At 44.2% G+C, this 20,267-nt stretch overlaps 1 protein-coding gene across 1 annotated transcript in view; it reads right to left on the bottom strand.

Annotated features, from left to right (window-relative positions):
• Window positions 1–15,519, bottom strand: part of RALBP1 (ralA binding protein 1) — a 34,488-nt gene extending 18,969 nt beyond the window's left edge. Inside the window, exon 1 of the mRNA XM_071554811.1 lies at window positions 15,363–15,519. The gene's annotated coding sequence lies outside the window, so the exon portion shown is untranslated. The remainder of the gene's footprint in view (window positions 1–15,362) is intronic.
• Between the last annotated feature and the right edge of the window lie 4,748 nt (window positions 15,520–20,267).

Raw genomic sequence — 20,267 nt, 5'->3', positions numbered from 1 at the left:
CCCTCTCTGGGCAGATCTGTTCTGTGATTCTGCATCCAAAAGCTTCATCTTTGCAGAGCTCAGTTAATTTACAGTATCTTTGTCGCAACTTCAAGCTTCGATTTCTTTACCACCCAGTGTCAGTACTCCCACAGATCTTGCCCTAACTCAGGACTCTTTTTCACCCTCAGTGTATCACACACAACTTGATATTCATCTGCTTTGGTCTCTGTGACCCAAGCTCAGTCTCCCACTTTCCCCTCGTCCTGTTCTTTATTCAGATGGTTCCTACTCTCCTGCTGCACATTGTTTCCTTGTAGATAAAGCAGCCCCTCTTCTTCCTTTGTTTCTTCTGTCTGATTAGTTCCAATTTCTTCCTGGATGTTGTTCTCTGCTGCAGTCTTTTGTTTCCTCATGATTGTCTACCTCACCTTCTCACCCTGTGCCCATTTCTCCTGCTGGCTCTCAGTCTCTCCCCAGTATCACAAGAAGTCACCTTCTTCCTTACCCCTCTATCAAAAGGACATTCCTTGACTCCCACCACTCCTCATCCCCTTGACAGTTGATCCTTCTTCCACAGGAGCCACGAATGTTGGTACATGACAGAACCAGAAAGCTTCTCACAGTTCAAGCACCTCCTCAGCCTAAGCCACTTTTTTCAGTACTCCCAAAATGCAGTTTCTTGGACAATCTTCCTGCTCAATGTTGAGCAAAACCTTCAGAACAACTGAATGTCAAAAATAAGCCTTCACTGAACATGTGCAGAATTGTGACCTTTCCTCTATCCCCCAAGGAAAAACTAAATTATAAGAGATTTTAAACACGAAAGAAAGTATGTCTAACACAAGAATTTCTACCCATCATGCCATCACCTTCTTCCTAGACAATACCCCAAGCATGGGAAAGTGGTGAGGAAAGGAAGGCACGGACTTGCATAGGCAAAATAATGTGCTTTTCCAGGCCTCATTTTTGAAAATAACTGAACTCTTTGCTAAAAGATTCAGTCTGAGCTACCTATCTAGTAAGTAAAGATGAGCTTTAGCAAAACCATGGGAAAGGGAAGACGAAGACACAGGGACATGCCAGCCAATAGGTCTCATTAGTAACAGTGTATCATCTAAGTCTCCAGGAATACACCAAAGAGATGCACAGTGACCACTCACAGCTTTTCATTCTGTACAGAAGGCTCCATTATTTCTGTTTTGCACTGAGTCTGTTGTGACTTTCCGCCTTGTAACCAACTGCAACAGCAGAAGCAAATTAGAGCAGGTGATTTCATGCACAGATGTTATTTTGTAAAGCTGATGCATGGAACGAAGGACATGGGGATTTTCTGCAACAAGCATTATGCAAGACCACATCTGAACACAGTGGGTGTTCCCAGGCCATTCCGTTCTGGGGCAGACAGACATCCTGGGACTAGCTGGGTGTTACACTGAAAACAGTCGCAAGGAGTCAGTAATCAAAGGACAGAGGCAGAGTGGGGACACTCACTCAGTTATTGGTGCCTACTCTATCGCAACCACCTGAAAAGCAGGGCAGGGAGCAAAGCAGGACCTCAGCACCACAGACCTTCAGCCCAAAGATCTGGACATGTGTGAAGAACCTGACATTACTTGCAGAAATGAGGCACATTGGATTGGACAGAAATTACCCTAAAACAAAGCTCCACTTTGGAAAGTAATGAACTGTAAGAGGAAACTATACAAACTATCACTTTTCATCTAAGTATGTCGAAACACTTCAGAAACCATGAGTGGTGCTCTTATCTGCTGAGACTTTTGAATAAGATGAGTAGTCCAAGTTAGAAGTTATTCACCAAGACTAAACAGGGTCTGTGTCACATCTAAATTCTGTATCTACTGCATTTTTTACAACATACTGAAAAACCTAATACCAATCACTGCTTTCACTTGAACATTTAGACTGAAATGCTGCCATGAAGTCAAGTGTCAAAATGACATCAGAGGCCATCTGTTCCATTAACAAGCTGTAGCCAGGTGCCCTTTCCTTTCTTTAATTAGGCAACAGGACCATGAAAGGAAAAGGAATAGGGAAATACTTCATTTAGACAGGCAAAGCAAGTTTAAAATTTCACAAGTCACGAGTAATCACACAAACACAGCAGTAACTCCCTTGTGAGTCACACACTCTACATAGCTGCCAAGAACTAAACCCTCAAGAAGGGACTTCACAAAAATTTTTGGATAAAGAGAATAAAATGCAAACTGTTTAGCAGCATTCAGCTCCGAAAGCTCAGATTACTTCACAAGATATGTGATCCTATCAGAATGTTAGAAAATTTACTTCAAAGGAGAGTATGTAATCATACAACTGAAGTCACATAGGAACAAGCTGTACAGTTTTCCAAAAATAATGCCACCATCAGATCAGCTCTAACAGTAACATAAACAGCATTTGTGTGTTGTCTCATTTACCTGTGGGCAGATAAAGTCTGCTGCAACCACAGCACCATCCGAGGTATTTCGAGTTGTGCTCTGAGAGTCCATACCAGCTCAGAAGGAGTGATACACAAACACAAAAACTACTTAGCTATCCACAATCAGTGCCTATCCATATCTGAGTGGACTCTTAGAGGAGCCAGCTCACATTTAAAATATGCAGCCACATCCAGGTTATTCCCTGTTATTCAGGTTATTGCAGCTCTTCAATAAACCATCCCATTAAGAGAGAGCCAGGCTTAAAATAAATAATTAAATAATACCCTAGACATTCTAGAAATATCAGAAACAAGGTTTCCAATCCCTTTACATAAAGTCTTAGAGTTGCACGAAGACAAAATCCCCAGATATGTGGTAACATGTGCTTTTCAGTTTGGCTTGCTTCAGGGAACACAGTATTACACCCCGAGCCTACAGATTCTGCAGAGGTTCACCAGGATGCAATTCACAGGCTGTTTACAAAAGACATCTTGGGATAAACAAAAATTGGATCCCTGGGGGTGGGGGAGGGGGTGTTAAGTGCATTGCTCCAGAGAGAGCACACCAGAAAAGAGATGGACCATAACTGCCTGGGAAAAGCCCTGTTCCATGGCCCTGCACCTGCACTGGCTATACTGTCACACCCTCTATTTGGCCATAGCATCCGACTTCCTTGGCGAGGCGTGATGTGACAATTTACATCCTACCTTTGGTTCCAGCGCAGGTACTCTGGGAGAAAAACCTTGGCACGTATCTTTTTTATGGAGTGACAACTGTAGCTTTATCCAGAGGTTACACAAAGCACGACACCCACAACTCCCATGCCCATTGCAGTCCTTCAGTGATATCACAGCAAGCCCTGTCCACGTCTTTCCCCAGCTCCATCCACTGCCATGGAAGCAGTTTCAAAGCAGTGCATTATATTACCAGCACAGCCACCCAAGCAAGAGGCATTTTTGGAAATAACTGGCCAGCTAACGAGCTGTTTAATGGCTGTACATTGCAGCTTTCTCAAGTAACAAGCAGAAGGTCTGGGCTCCGCATCACAAGGCAGGTGGGCACTGTAATCAGGTCAGAGTATCTTGACTAACTAATCACCTGCATTGCAACTGCTACGTCTCACCCTAAGAATAATCTCTTGTTCTTCAAACTTCTTGGGAATGTGCTGTTTCACTGTTTGAGATTCTCTATTTTTACCCTCTGTGAATCCTGCTTCTGGTTCCCATGGTCTTGTCACCACAAAGTAATCCAGTATCTCCAGTAATGGTACCCAAGCCCAAGGGCGGTCCCGTGGTGTAAAGGAGAGCACTCTGGACTCTGAATCCCAAGGACCTGAGTTCCAGTCTCAGTGGGGACCGTCCCCTGGCAGTTCAATGCCTCCCTGTCATCCCATCCCGTCACATCTCGGATGCTCAGCAGGGTCAGCCCCAGTTAGTACCAGGGGCTGTGACAGTCCCGAGGACTTCACTGTCACTGTCCAAGCTCGCTCGGCCGTGGCAGATGGACCTGAGGACTTAAATGGTGGGGCCAGTTCTGTGCACGCTGTGCCTCACCTAAAAAATCTGCTGTGCAGGCTGGAAGAGCACATGGGGAGAGCCCTGCCCAAATCTGCGTTTGTGAAGTCTGGCCATACACACACACACATATGTACACTCAAGCCCAGTACACTGTTTCCCACTCCATGATTCAGTCTCACTGCTTCCCAAGCTCAGTCCCTCTCCAGTAGCTTCTTCATCCCCCTCTTCTACAGTCCAGTTCCTCCACCATCAGGACTGTACCTCATCTATCTCAAAAACTCCTCCTCACCAGGCAGGTGTTCACTACCCAGATCTGTGCAATTCCAGTTTCATCATTCCTGTTCTCCACACCCAGTGTCTCATCAAACCTCACCTCTTGGCTGCTCACTGTTTCCCATGTTTCCCTTGCCACCTTGTACTTCTCCCACACTCAGTTCTAATTAAGACTTCTGAAAATTATGGGCCACACATAAGCAAGGAAATCCAGGAGGTCTTTTCCAGCCAAATTTAGGTTTCCCCTCTAAACTACAACTAACATTAAAAAGGCTTGCCTCATTACCAAAATATGTTATTGCAGAAGAGACTTTTTTCCTGCTAGCTGAATTCTCAGAAACAGTTTGAAGAATTTGCTTAGTGCTTTTTGTTCACATTTTTAAATACCAGCCTCTGAAACCCAACTTTTCAACCCAAATGAAAATGTGGTCACTTTTGATAACAGCTGAACTATTGAGAGCTGAATTGGACATTACCAAGTGTCCTGCTAACACAGCAAACCCTCCTATACCTCTGAAAAACATCACATTGTGCAACATATATAATACCTATTATTGCTTAGACTGGCCTTAGAATTACTCCTGGTGTGACAACCTTGCTCCTTCTCTCCTGTCCACCTCTCCAAATTCCCACTTGTACCAGAACTAATGCTTATAAAACAAAACAAAATTTTATCACTTAGCAGAGGAAGGCAGGAGAATACAACAAAAGGTGTGCAGTTTATTCTCTTAACAATCACTACTGGGACTGTAGGCAAGTTTTTTTACAAGTCCAATTTTCTGGCAAGTCTTTTGAAGAGTTGTCTAATCCCTAGTCAGCAAAGGTCTGGAGCAAGTTGCACAGTAACTGACGATTTAGCAAATTAAGACCTATATTTATGCTTTTATCAGTTCCGGGGCTGGGTTTATTTAATGACAAATTCCCCTTATCAGAGATTTAAACTACAGCATTGTTCAGTCACACTCCAGTGCTCGAAAGCACACAATTTGGGAACAGCTGTCAATTTAGTGGAGTCAGTGAAAAAACGCAAACATCCTAAACCAGACTGTTGAGCTGAATGTACTGTATGTAAGGCCAGACTTTGTGAACGCAGATTTGGGCAGGGCTCTCCCCACGTGCCCTTCCAGCCTGCGCAGTGGATTTTTTAGGTGAGGCACAGCGTGCACAGAACTGGCCCCACCGTTTAAGTCCTCAGGTCCATCTGCCACGGCTGAGCAAGCTTGGACAGTGACAGGGAAGTCCTCGGGACTGTCACAGCACCCGGTACTAACCGGGGCTGACCCTGCTGAGCGTTCGAGATGTGACAGGATGGGATGGCAGGGAGGCATTGAACTGCCAGGGGACGGTCCCCACTGAGACTGGAACTCAGGTCCTTGGGATTCAGAGTCCAGAGTGCTCTCCTTTACACCACGGGACCACCCCTGAATGTACTACAAATGCCGTTAAAACAGCAAGTGCTATTCATCAGGGTGAAAAAAATGAAAATGAAGCAGAAGAGAAACCATAGGGACATGATAGGCAAATTTAATTTGATGGATTTGGCATCAAATATTTTACTGCGGTTTCTGCTATTCTTTCAAGGGCATCCACAGACTACCTGTGACAGAACAAACAATACAGAATGGAATCTAGTTTTCCAGAGCCCAGAGCTCTGTTCACTCAGTGCCATCACCCAGGTAGAAACATCTAAGCCTATAAAAAGCCTGTTTTTTGGTTTTGTGAGGTCTTTTTTAAGAGTGCCTGAGCTAACACACTAAAAGATGCCAGAAACGACAAGGGTAAACAGGAATTATTACAGACTCTTTGCACTGAATTTAACATTGGTAACAAACCTGGGACAGAAACATGCAACATAATGCACTGCCACTTCTGTAACAGCACCAATTCACCTGGAAATGAAACAGCAGCAGTGGAGATGCAGTAACACATTGTGAGGCTCCTGTCAGCAGGCAGAGTTCAAGCTCCGTGGAGATCTTGGGAACAGAGTCAGCTGCCATGTACGTCTTTCTTACCCGGGCCAACTGGAACTGCTGTGCCCCTCTACAAACAGCTCTTAACTGGTGTCTGCTGGTCTGTCCTCCAAAAGCCACTCGCCACCACCCACCAACACAGTTCCACATGGACAAAGCCCTGCCGCTCTCTGTCAACTGCATAAACTTGCTTAACACGTGGAAGGAATGGCAGAGCACACACACTGCCTGCAGAACGGCACGCTGAATCCAGACAGCGTCGCTTTTTTATTCAGTACTGAGATATTATCTTTCAGATTGGTGTAGAAAATCAATTACAAGTGCCATGCTTATTCAATGAACTGGCTGAACTGTCATCATTATTTTATAGAATATTATATAGACTTTTTGAACAGCATTAAGTTAATTTTACAGAAGTCACTTTATAATCCTTTAAAACTGTGAGGTCAGTACAAACTATCTAGTTTACCTTACCACAGGCAAAGAATATTCAATTCTAAGGCCTTATCATTCCCAGAAATAAGCATTTCTTGAAAGGAGACTGACACATAAACCTTTAGGGTTAAAACAGTGAAAATTAAATTTCTTACACTTTACGCTGAAATTTAGCCAGCGTGTATTGAACACAGATGAAGAGACTCATCAATTGTGGGCTGTCACTCGAACTGACAACTCTGCAACATGAGGAGAAACTACAAACAGCTTTGCTTGGACCTCTTCAAGTGATACATGACACAGATGATCATTTTCCATGTACGATTTTTTCATGTTTAAAGCCCTGCATGTTCCAAAGTAACAGGCAAGTCATATTCAACTTTTAGTGAGTCTTAAACAGAACTACTGTAAGAGCAGAAAGGAAAAGTAAAGAAAGACTTTGATCTAGAAAAGCTGGTTATATAAACAGCTTCTCTGATTATTTTTACTGATTATTTAATAACTATGTCTATCTGCTGATTATTTTTAGTGATTATTTGATAACTATGTCTGCATTACCTTTTTTTGGCTTAAGAGTCCTGTATATTATCAAGCTGATATCAAGGACTATTGAACTAGAAACCAAAGTATAAGGAAAGTCTCCTCCTTCTGCTTTCAATGGTTGTTTTATTAGACCCATTTTGAGTCAAATCAAGCGCAGGTTGGGTCATACACAAACATTTTCCCAACTTAACTATAATGGACAGGAGTGTACAGTTTCTGTGCTCCCAGAACAGCAGTTTCTAACAAGCCCTTATTGTAGATGCAGTTTTATCCACCCAAGGATTTTTTTCTGATGCAACTTATTTCACTTGGAGATCTGTTTAGGGACATGCCAACAAAGTAATTGTTTTGCTGATCCATGTTAGGTCTACAGCAGTGGAACCTGCTGGAATAGATGCTGATGTCTGTCAAATTCAGGCTATATGGAAAAGAAATTATTTTTTGAGCATGGGATGTAAGTTTCTGCACAAGAAGAGGATGATATCATCTCTTTCCAGACATATTCCCATCAATGCCAGTGACAACTTCTCATCAACACCACTTTTAGCAAATTTCTGAAGTTTTAGTTATTTTTTTCAGTACCATATGCAGAGATGGGATTAACAAGTTCTGTTTTCCACGTCTGCCCCAGATTCACTCAATACCCCAGGGGAAAGTCAATTTAAATATTTACAAGCTCAGCAGATTATTAATTATGATTAACATCAGAACCTCCAGGGCTGAGATGTTGCAAAATGTCATGCATGTGAACACATAAAACATTCACAAATAGATCCAAGGCAAGGTGTGGTATCCTGGGACAGCTGCTGGTCTCTCAGAGAATGCCAATTGCTGAAACAGCAGCAGGACCCACAAGTGCACAGTATTTGCCTTCTATGCCAATTTACCCAGCCAAACAGCCTGACAAAAAACTTACATGGAATACCAGCCTTCTAGAAAAAGGTACAAACATCCTCAGAATTTAACCTTAAATTCACATATGTTGTCTAAAACTGGCTTCATTCAGTTCAGTTTGTAGCATCTACTGAAGTAATTTTCAGCAATCCTATGTGAGAGTATCGTAAAAAAACACCTTAAGAAATACACACCGATTGATGTTTTCAACTTACTTGCCAAAATACAATAAAAATGAACTGAATAATAACACAAATAAAACACTAAAAATATCTATGCTTCACAGATGGAGAAAAAGTTCAGTATTTGGCAGCACAGGACCAAACAAGCTGAGTGCCATTCCCAAATGTGTTGTGTAGCCTTGGCTAAACACAAGTCATGCTGCTGTAATTAAGAGCATGAAGTTTAATGAAGTCCCAGTATATGTAAGACAAAAGATGGCCACTGTCCAACCCCGTGCCAAAGAGAAGGTGAACTGATTCCATCAACACAAGGCAATTTTGGGAGTGCTGCAATCCTTGTACTTAAGTACTGGAGACCACCAAATGCAATCACCCATCGACAATATCCCTTTACAACTGACTATTCTAATGATGCCAACTGCAAATTTCTGTGACACACCTTTGTGTATCTTTTAGATGTCTTCAAAGTTTGACTGAAATAACATATTAAAAACCTACTTACTAAAGACTTTATAACGAATAAGCAACCAAAAGAAGCCAATAGAAAACTGCGAGCAAGTTTGATCATAAAACAAACTATAAAATTTCAGCACACAAAAGGAGTGATGCAGGTAAAACTGATGCAAGTCCTCCATTGCTTTTTGGCAGAGTATACAGATTCTGGCATATTCAAAGAATGATTTGTGAAAAACAGTGCCAGAAAATTAGTTCTTAATTATCATTGTGGAGGAACTTATATTTAAATCTACATCTTAGCACGCTGGTCGTGTTAATTTACTGAACCATCCAGACAGCAACGTAAGAACTCCACATATTCATCACTTCCTCTTTCAGCTGGAAAGTTGCATTTCATTTCCTCCAGCAAAGTTTAAAACCCTTCTCAAAATATGACTCCTAAAAACACACCCGATCACCAGTGGTACACACTGTATAAATTTTGGAGAACTGCAACCCCACATTTCAGGATTCAATCTTCAGAAGCATGACCAGAGAAAGATTTCTGCATCTAACATTAGCTTGCAAATGGCCAGCATGAAGAAAACTTACAGAATTTGTAAAGATTAAAACATCTAAAGAACAGGAAAAGCTAAAACCACCAGACTGAAATAATCCAATGAGTTTCTGGGTAAATCTGTTCAATCACTTGGTATTTTTCCCCACAAGCTTTTACAATTTTAGTCCATTCAATCAATTAAAAACATCCCACAAAATATGAAGAGCTATTTAGGCAATCTTAAAAGAACAGCATCTCCTTTGAAGCCACTGCAAGTGAAAATAAAAAGACGAGATGAAACCTTTCTTCAAATCCAATTAAAAAAAAAAAAGTAGGTTTTGTACAGATTAGAATTATGCTTTTATACAGCATTTGGTTCACAATACTAAAATCTACTGGAGTTAGAAAATTACAAATATTGCAAAACATCTGCCAACTTAATTATCTTTTACTAGTAATTATACACTAAATTAATAGACTCAGTATTAAGTATGTGAAAGCAGCATATTGGACATAGGAAAACAGTAACTGAAAATTATGGACTTTCAGAGTAACACGGTAGAAAACTACTACTAATGCCATGAAACAAGAGTCTCACTGCTGGCACGTTTAGCATTAGAATTTACATTTAGCGTTCAATGTAATTTATGTTAAAATCAGTGAAAATTTATTTTCTTGGCAACATCAAAAAAATTCTGCACCTTGACTGGTGATACTCACATTTAAAAAACACAGCTGGGCAGGCTAGAAATGTTCAAGTAGCAACAAGTCTCATTACCAGGGTAAGTTAAATTTCACAGAAGGCATTATAGGATAAACACTAAACTCATACCTTCAACTCTCAGGTGTAACCCCTATTCTACGAAGTTAGGTTTTTGTCACTGTGATGGACCTTTTTCCACAAGTGTCAAGTTAACAGTATTTTCATCATACACTGTGTTTTTGAAAACCATGTATCCAGCTCAAGGGGTGGTCTCGTGGTGTAAAGGAGAGCACTCTGGACTCCAAATCCCAAGGTCCTGAGTTCCAGTCTCAGTGGGGACCATCCCCTGGCAGTTCAATGCCTCCCTGTCATCCCATCCCGTCACATCTTGGATGCTCAGCAGGGTCAGCCCCGGTCAGTACCGGGTGCTGTGACAGTCCCGAGGACTTCCCTGTCACTGTCCAAGCTCGCTCGGCCGTGGCAGATGGACCTCAGGACTTAAACGGTGGGGCCAGTTCTGCACACGCTGTGCCTCACCTAAAAAATCCACTGTGCAGGCTGGAAGGGCACGTGGGGAGAGCCCTTCCCAAATCTTCGTTTGCAAAGTTTGGCCATACATTCATATACATACATACATCCAACTCAGCCTCCACAGATCTCTGTTCAGTCCCAAGAGCTCCTTTCTGCCAGATGTCCTCTAGCAGAAAACTCAGTTACTCGTCATACAAAAAGCCCAGGGACCCACCCTACTGAACCGTAAAGCAGGAAGCAAACTTCATGAGTTGCCTTAACCTCGATCACAGAAACACATGAAATTTCCATACTAGAGAGGAAAAAAATGAAAGAAAAATACATTTTATCTATACATAACTCTATAAATTAACTCCAGTGAAGAGTTATTCACTGCTAACAAATGTACAAAACAGCCAATCCAAAACTATATTTGTTTTCCTTAAAATAATTTTCAGTTTGGTCCAAACTTGCATTCTGATTTGGAATGTCAAACCTCACCGCTGAGCACTCACTCCTCACTCTCCCTCTACGGCAACCATCTGGCCAATCCCACCTCATGCAAACAGCCATCACTCATCCTTTTCTTTCCTTGTGTGCCTCCAGAGACCAGAATAGCCAGTCTAAAAAAGCTCTATTCCTTGTGGGCAAAGAGGAGAATAAAGAAGGCAGCGTGGCAATAAGAAACCCGCACCCACTCGCTGGGAAGCTGCTGCCCCTTCCACTGCACCCACTGCCATGAAACCCTTGGTCCCCAGCAGCCAAAACAGTGCATCTCTGCAGCTTTAGGTAAGGTCTCCCCAGGGCTGTGCTCCGTGCTGGGCTGTAGCTGGCAAGAATCACTAAGCCATCCTCTGCTTCCTCCAGGGAAAACAGTAGCCCGAATGGAAGCAAGCCAGCGATTGTCTACAGGATCACACCATAAATTAATGTGCAACACCAAGGACCATAAAGCTTCTCTTAAAGAAATCTCATAGTTGCATTGATTGCTTAAGGTTTATATTCCTACACATCCTCCTTAAAACAAATCGACAGATGGCAAACTATTAATTTATCAGAATAAATGCATTATTTTATTCTGCACATAGAAAACAACAACAGATTTGATTATTTAAAATATAACATTCTCTCTACTAATTTTTTTTTAAACTGGGCTAAATATCACAGTAGTATTAATACACATTGTCATTTTACTGTACTTACTCAGATTTACCTTATTATTGTTTTATCATCTGGCAAGCATTTTTTCTTTATTTATTGCTATTATTATTATAAAAGTTGTGCTTATCAAATGACAAGTTGCTATATTTTAGTCTGGATGTCATGCCAAGCCACTTCTGGAAGAAACTGGGACATCTCCATTATCTGTACTTTTGTTTACTTAATACCACAGGATCTAGACAAGGAAAAAATACCAAAACATGTTCTCTGTTTAATAAACACATCTTATTTAATTAGCAAAGGAAACAGTACCTGTGGGTAGTGAACAGATCACTCTAAACACTGTGATTCCATGTTTTTGAACTTGCAGATTTCAGTCTATCATGCATACTTGGAATTCATCATCAGACAAGAAAAAGAGATGCACAATACTTTTTAGTGAACAACTAGTAATAAACAACACTAAGGACCCCGGTTTATTTCCCAAATATTTTTGGTCAGATATATTTTATTTAGGTATTGATTTGGAGTTTTATTTTCTTATTATCCACTAGAGCCACTGTTTTGTATTTATCTTTTCACAAATTCTTCCCTACTAGTTCAAAATTGTCACAGCACTTCACTGGTGCAACCTGAAAAAAACATTTTTTCCCAGTACATTATCTTTTAGTAACAGGACAGAACAAACTAGAAGGTCTTTGGACGTATTTGAGCTGAGTGTTGTGTGAGCTGACTTACTGGATCACCACTCCCTCTTGGGCAATATCATACACATCCCTCCATATCCCACTTCCCAACAGCTGCTCCAAGTAAGCAGTCATCCCCCAATTTCTACTGCAGCCTAAAGAAAAGCAGGGATCACTTGGCCCCTGCTGCTATTCAGCTTCAGAGACTTGCTGTTGCCTCCACCATGAAAATCTCTTTCAGTCTACTGTACCTCCAAAGCTTCATCCAAGGTTGTATTCCCTGATGTCAAGCCCAAAAGGTAATGGACTGCCAGGATGGGAAGGGTAAGTATGGACAGGAAAGGAGTCACGCCATTCCTTTTTCTAAACTCAACCTGCATCCTTATCCTGTAAATCACTTGGACAGCAGCCACCCTTCAACACCACCATGTCTGAGGATGCAGCCCAATCCAAGCCTCCCACTCCATATGGCATTTCCAACCCAATTATCGGCCCATTTGATGCATTTAAAAAAATTTTTTGAGCAACAATTTAAAAACTGTGGTCCATGAGGCTCTGGGGAACAGCACAAAGAGATGACGAATTCTTTAGGCGAAAACTGGAAGGCGGCACATGGCAAACCAGGACTACTTTAAGAGTATTGAATCATTCACTGATTCAACACAATCAGACACATTAGTTTAGAGAAAAGCTTAGTAGATTATGCTATACTATACTACAATAAAATGAAGGCAAATGTCATACTGTATTTGGCATTTTGAGGCCAGTTGCATGACACCAAGTTTTACAGGAGAAAAGATTTTCCTTTGTTGCTATTTATTGCTGAACAGTATCATGTCCCATATTAGGCTAAAAAAAAAAGCCTGTAAGAAACAGCAGTGTTTACTCCGAAAATATGCAAACCTTTTCTGTAAGAAAATACAGCTAAACATACAAGGGAAATGTGCCTAAAGGGTACAGTGGAGATCAGAACCCCAAAGCTCATGAACATCAGCTTTGCCTTAAGCACACCTACAGAATCAAACCGTGCAGCTCTGATGCAAGAACGCAGTTTATTGCAGTTCCAGGACAGTATAGTCCAGTATAGACATGCACATATGGAAATGAAAATAAACTGCCCTACAGAAAAAGAACTTTCTTCCCTGCATAACACTACAGTGACACCAGGGATTTTACAGTGAAATCCTTACTTTGGGGGAAAAAAACCCACCAAACTAAACCACAAAATATTCCATTCCACCTCTGAACACACCTTAACTAAGGCAGAAGGATGCCAAAGTTGCAGCTGGAGCACTAAAATTTTCAGGCAATTATTCCTGTGTTCCATTTCAGATGTGGGAAGACTAAAGAATACAACTCATTTTCTCCAAGACAGAAACGAGACCCCTAGAACAGGGAGTGTAAGGTTCCCTGCTTCTCTGTAATAGACACGCTATTTTTTATATAATTACCTAGAGCATTACAGCAAGGGATTTAATAAATTTTAAACACTAAGAAGTACTAAATGCTCAAAACTATAACAGCTTGGAAGTGCTTTTTTTTATTTCTCTGTGGAAAAGAGCCCCCTCAAGAGTATGTGTCACACCCACTACATGGCCCATACTGAAATGAACTGAAGAAACTGCACAACACCATTGCCCATGAGCTGTGTGTGCAACACCTTGAACGACACCCAAACTCAAATCTAAGGGATCGCAGGGATCACTCTGCCATTCTCCTTTCAGCTCATCAATACATTTACATCCATTACAGTCCCGCATCATACCCAACAGAGCTTTAACATCACCCTGAACAGGTGCATTATGACAGTGCTGAACACTCCGGGTAAGCGCTCCAAGCCTTTTCCAGGAGAGGAACACCCTTAAGAATGCAGTTAGGGCTGTTCTGCTGTGCTGGAACAACGGACCTGCACAAATCCTTCTGGTGTATGCAGCTGGAAATAATGTCTTAGCCTGCTCTTTTAATTATTATTTCCAGTTGAGGATGAACATTAACCTCAGGGACGACAGGTTGGAAGAATCCTAACTACACCATTCTCATGAACAGATACTTTCAGTGTGGACTGTGGACATTTTCTTCATTGCTTGTTTTAACATACCATAAGCACTATGTATTTGCTCATACATCACACACTGACATATCCCTGGAAGTGTTCAAGGCCAGGCTGCATGGAGCTCTGTGCAGCCTGGTGGAGTGGAAGGTGTCCCTGCCCACGGCAGGGGTGTTGAACTGAATGGTCTTTAGGGTCCCTTCCAACCCAAACCACTCTGTGATTCCATGAGGTACAGTAACACACACACAATATCCTCAGCACCTGTTAACCACACCAGATGTGGAAAAATTACAATAACCCTAAGTTTTCTGTTTTTTAAGATGTGACCTTTAGGTGAAGGTAAATGAATAAAATAACCTGATCTCCTCCCAACAAAAAAAAAAAACAGCCCAAAACAACCGCACGGGGAGTGAACCTTTCAGGAGGTGGTTTGCTCAAGGCACCTGTTCTTGTAAGGGCAGGAGGGACAATGTGGCTCATAAGTGAAGAACATAGAGAGGGAAAGAGAGAGAGTGAGCGAGGGAGGGAGAGAGAGAAGGGAAGGAAGGGAAGGAGGAGAGGGAGGAAGGAAAGGAGGAGAAGGAGGAAGGGGAAGGAGGGGAGGGAGGAGAAGGAGGGGAGGAAGGGAAAGAAGGGGAGGAAGGGGAAGAAGGGGAAGGAGGGGAGGGAGGGGAAGGAGGGGAGGGGAGGGGAGGGGAGGGGAGGGGAGGGGAGGGGAGGGGAGGGGAGGGGAGGGGAGGGAGGGGAAGGGAGGGGAAGGGAGGGGAAGGGAGGGGAAGGAAGGGGAGGGGTAAGGAGGCAATGAAGCGGCGAGGCAGATGGGGCAGTGGGCGGAGCCCCCCGTGGCCCCGCCCCCAGGCGGCAGCCCGGCCCGGCCCCTCCCCCACCCGGGGCCTCGCGCCGCCCGTTGTCCCCCCCCCCCCTTGCCTTTCCTCCGCCCCCGCCCGCCCGCACACGCAGCGGCTCCCGCGCCCCGCACGGGGCTGTGTGGCCGCGCCGCCGCCCCGCTGCCCGCACTGACCGTGGGGGTCCCGCTCGCTCCGCCTCGGGCTCGGCTCAGGCGCGGCGGGCAGGCCCCGCCTCGCGCCCCATGTCGCCGCCGCCGCCGCCCGGCGCTCGCAGCACCGCCGGGCAGCCGCGCCACCCCCGCCGCCGCGCACGCGCCGCCGCCCCGCTCCCCGCCGCCGGGAGGGCGGGGCCGGAGGCGCCGGGCCCCCCGAGCGCGGGGCATGACGGGAGCTGTAGTCCCGTCCGGGGCAGCTGCCGGCAGGGCACCAGGCGGGTGTCGGCAGCCGCACTACAGCTCCCAGCGGCCCGCGCGCCGCCGGGGCGGTGCTGCCTCGTTTTTCCCCCCCCGCTGCCGGAGCGGCCCCGGCCGTCCCGGCGGGGACTGCAGAGGGGAGGCCGTGGGGCTCACTCCGCAGCCCCCCAGCGCCGGCGGGCAGCGGCCACACCGCTCCTCCGGGCACCCTTACCGGGAACGTGAGCCATGAGCCAGCGGTGGCCCTTGTGGCCAGGAAGGCCAACGGGATCCTGGGGTGCGTTGGGAAGAGCATTGACAGCTGGTCGAGGGGGGTGATCCTGCCCCTCTACTTAGCCCCGGTGGGGCTGCACCTGGAGGGCTGTGTCCAGGTCTGGGCTCCTCAGGGCAAGAGGGACACGCAGCTCCTGGAGCGGGGCCAGTGAAGGGCAACAAAAATGATCAAGGAACTGGAGCATCTCTCTCATGAGGAAACAGAGAGTTGGGCCTGTTCAGCCTCAGCAAGAGACAAATGTCGATAAATACCTGAAGGGAAGGTGCCAAGAGGATGGAGCCAGGCTCTTCTCGGTGGTGCCAGGCAGTAGAACAAGAGGCAATGGGCAGAAACTGATGCACAGGAAGTTCCACCTGGATATGAAGAACTTTACAGTGCAGGTGACTGAGCACTGGAACAGGTAGCCTGGAAAGGCAGTGGAGTCTCCCTCACTGGAGATATTCAAGCAGTCTGGACACTGTTCTGTGCAATGTGCTTTGGGATGACCCTGACTGAGCAGGGAGGTTGGAGCAGACAGCCCACTGTGGTCCCTCCCAACCTGACCTATTCCATGAGTCTGCAATTCTGTTAGCAGTGATAAAGCCAGGTATGGCTGAACGTGTTGTGAGAGTGGGAAGTCAGGGAACATCATGGGCTGCAGTCCCAGCGCAGGAGCTGACACAGCCCCACGGAGGGGACACCTGGGCCGCCTCTTCAGCTCACACGGGAGAAGCTGTCAGCTTCAGCTTCTTTTTCATCCTGCATAACAAACCTGGCCTTGAGGCGCTGCCCACTCCTCTCTGCCACTCTCTGAAAGAGGAGGAAATGAAGTCTGGATGTGACTTGAGGCAACCTGTGCCAACCAACACGTCTCCTTCTCAAGATGCATCCTGTTTACAGTGATGCTGAAAGGAATTTTATAAATTTTTGCCTTTTACAATGCAAGTTTCTGTTACATTAAGCACCTGCATAATTTGAATCTCTTTCAGGATTCTTCATCAACAGAGGAATTTGTTTCAGCCAGAAGCAGGGCTGATTTATTCCCACAGCCTCAAGCACAATCCCTGGCCTACTGGACACATTAACACTGTGGCAGCGTGCCACCTGCTCCATTTATTCACTTGAGACTCAATGCTTCTTAGTCCCTGTCAAATGAGCTCTTTGTGCCACCTCCTGCAGTAATGTAAAAGATCCCCCACAGGAATTTGTGCTGTTCAGCAGAAGATACAAAAGGGAGGGTTGTAAACACTCTGATTAGTGTTGGAGCACAGGGATATTGTCTCCACCACATATTACATAACCACACAACTTCCACTCTACCTCCTCCTCTCCTAAAGAAACAGTTTAAGAGCAAGGGCTCACTGGGCTATTTGACATCAAAGCTAAACATGTATCTCTTTTTATTACACAAAAACTACACTACTCTCAGCAAAAGAAGACAGTTTAGCTCACAGTAGTAACATTCAGTAGTAATTCAGGATAATTGCCTGTGAGGATCTCCACTTGAAGTGACAGTGGCCAGACGCTCTCAGCTCCGAAGAATGAGTATTATCAGAGGCCTTTGCCAACAAAAGTTCATGCACAATGGGCCCATCAGCTAATGAATCCAGAATGAATCTTCTCCCGGTTTTTGAGGACAAACAAGTGATTGTGTGCAGTGCTGACTGTACCAATTTACTGCTGTGTGAAACTCATTTGGATGATTTCTGACTTAGAAAACTTACTGTGGTCTGAGGCCAACTTACACAGACCTAGGCACTTTCTTACACCCTCCACATGCCCCACATTCACTCAGTAAATTCTACTACTTCAAGAAACCCAATCTAGGGTTAAGTTTGTCTTAGAAAGATGGGAGTCTCCATAGTATTCTGGGATAACTTTGGACATGTTGAGTAATTCTCATGAGCAGTAAAGGAATACACAGCAGTCATAAAGAAACTAGTTGGCCACATACAGAAACAAATGTGAAACAAGAGCCTGAATACACATCAGAAAACCTAGAAGCAGTAAATTAGTTAATGCCTTTGGGGGGATAAAGTATGTTGTTTGTTCAAAGTAACACAGAGCAGGAAAAGAGAGCCAAAAAAAGTGTATGACACTGAACTCTGCCTGAAGTACCCTCATGAGCAGTACTAGGGGGTCACAGAATTATAAAATCACAGAATGGTTGGGGCAGGAAGGGACTTCAAAGGCCATTTGTTCCAAGCCCCTGCCGTGAGCAAGGACACCCACCGCTGGAATAGGTTGCTCAAAGCCAAATAATTCCAGGTTCTCTGCAGAAGGAAGAGAGTAGAAGAAAATTTGGGTCTTGGCCACTCTTACATTCCAGATACATTAGTCTGAAAGGGAATTGCTCTGTTCCTTGCAATGTTTTGTATTGAAGTATGTTTTCCTATGTGAGTAGCACCAACTTTAATGATGTACTGGTGATTTGGTGAAAGATGTGCCAAGAGAATGTGGCAAATCTTGCTACAGGTGTTTCCTTGGCAAACTCCAGCAGATACAATGATCAGCAGAATGTTAGGTTCTGTGATCAACACTCCTCTCCATGAGCACAAAGGAGTGCAGCAGCACAGTGGCAGGTGGGGGAACCCCAATGCAGTACCCAGAGAAATGAGCTCTTCCTCGACTGTCCCAGGACATCAAAAGCAGCATGACCAGCGGGTTGAGGGATGTGATTCTGCCCCTGTACTCTGCCCTGTTCTGCATCTTTAAGGTCCCTTGCAATCCAAACCATTCTGTGATTGTTTGACAGCCATCACTGTGAATTATGTGGGTTACTGCCTACAGGAGTGTGGCACTCCTGGGATATAGGGGAACAGCATTTTGTGATGGCACAAGACCAAAGGCAAAGGAGGGAGGGAGGTTTGGGGAGTAACAAAGATGGAGAAAAACAGGGCTAAGATAAAAGAGGCTGGTCAGCTGTAAATAGGTTGCGGGTCAGTACCAGCTGTTTGGCTGTGCCCTGCAGGTACCTCATCACTGTGGTCTGTTGTGTCTTCGCATTAAACTAGTGCTGGGTGCTGAGTCCTCATGCTCTGCCCATGAAGCTGTAAGTGGCAGCCATTGGAGAGGGGACCACAATCACGGGGCTGGGGACACTAGACTGTGTCCGTGTGTGTGTGTCTGTGTGCAATCACCAGCAAACACAACATCACACCAGCCCCCAGGACGAGGCACTTGGAAGACAGGTATCAGAGCAGCCATAATTCTGGAAGGGATATTTGAGTGCCCATAGATACATTATGAAAGATGTACTTGAAGGTGTACTTGAATTAATTTTTAAGTACTAGATATGAAATCCATTAAGTGTACTAAAAGCAAGTCAGGAACCCTAAGAAATGACAGCAAAGCAATGTCATGTTATGGCCACCCTACTCACTCTCTGCACAGCATCAATGCCTCCGAAATTTAAGAGCAAAAGGTGCCTGTGAGGAAAAACAAAGAAACCCCAACAAACCAAACCCAAAGCAACTAAGCAAAAACTTTCTTTACTTCTAGAGAAAGAACGACAAAAGGCCTTCAACCTTTTTTTCAGTCAGACCTCCAACACACTAGGGACTAGTCAAACTCCTTACTGTATGAATTCCCTTTTTCCTTCCCTTGACATTCAGTGATTTACAATTCTGTCGCAAAGGACAGTGACAAAAGTCCTGATTTTTCTGGAGAGGATTCCTAGCTAAAAAAGGTTTTAAAACAGGTTCTTAAGTATTATAAATTATATGGGTAATGGTTTTCTAATACCAGATGCAGGTGAAATAAGAGATCCCAAAATAAATGATGATATTTCCTGGAAAATGAGTAAGACTAAATAAACAACTTTCCAAAATGGTTAGATTTGTCAAAGAGAACATTCTGAGTATTAATAGAATTCTATAATATTCATTTATGTACAGCAAACCCCCTTGAAGCTACACTTTCAGGTATGAAAAAAACCTGTTGAAGAGTTAATTCTCTGTATTATTCTGTCCATCTAGATCAGTAACTTTTGTAATATGCTTCCTGGTAACACTTCCCTGAGAAAATCTTGAGAAAGAAAACACAAGAACCAGTAATGTCTTTTTTATTAAAATACCTCTTAAAATACTGATTGTCATAAAACACACTGGGTGGTGTTGTATGACATTTGTGTACACACAACACTTACAGCAAACTCTAGACAGCCTCAGGAATTACAACAATAAGGCAAGCCCCCGAAGGTGTGCATCCTCACTGCCTCCTTTCAGGCCACTACACAGACAACTCTTTACAGTTTTATGCCGTTCCCCACAGCATTTCCTGGACACCTGTTAGGTCAGTCCTCCCGTCCCTCCCGCTCCCCTTGACTTGACCTCACAGTGAAATTCTGATGATGCAAATGGAGGTGGAGTCAGATCTGGGGGGCAGCAGGTACCTGACCAGAAGTATTGCCT

The sequence above is a fragment of the Pithys albifrons genome, chromosome 4 (genome assembly GCF_047495875.1).
Source record: "Pithys albifrons albifrons isolate INPA30051 chromosome 4, PitAlb_v1, whole genome shotgun sequence".
NCBI classification, from domain to species: domain Eukaryota; kingdom Metazoa; phylum Chordata; class Aves; order Passeriformes; family Thamnophilidae; genus Pithys; species Pithys albifrons.
The sequence above is the reverse complement of the archived record's forward strand: the minus strand, read 5'-3'. Positions and strand labels throughout refer to the sequence as shown.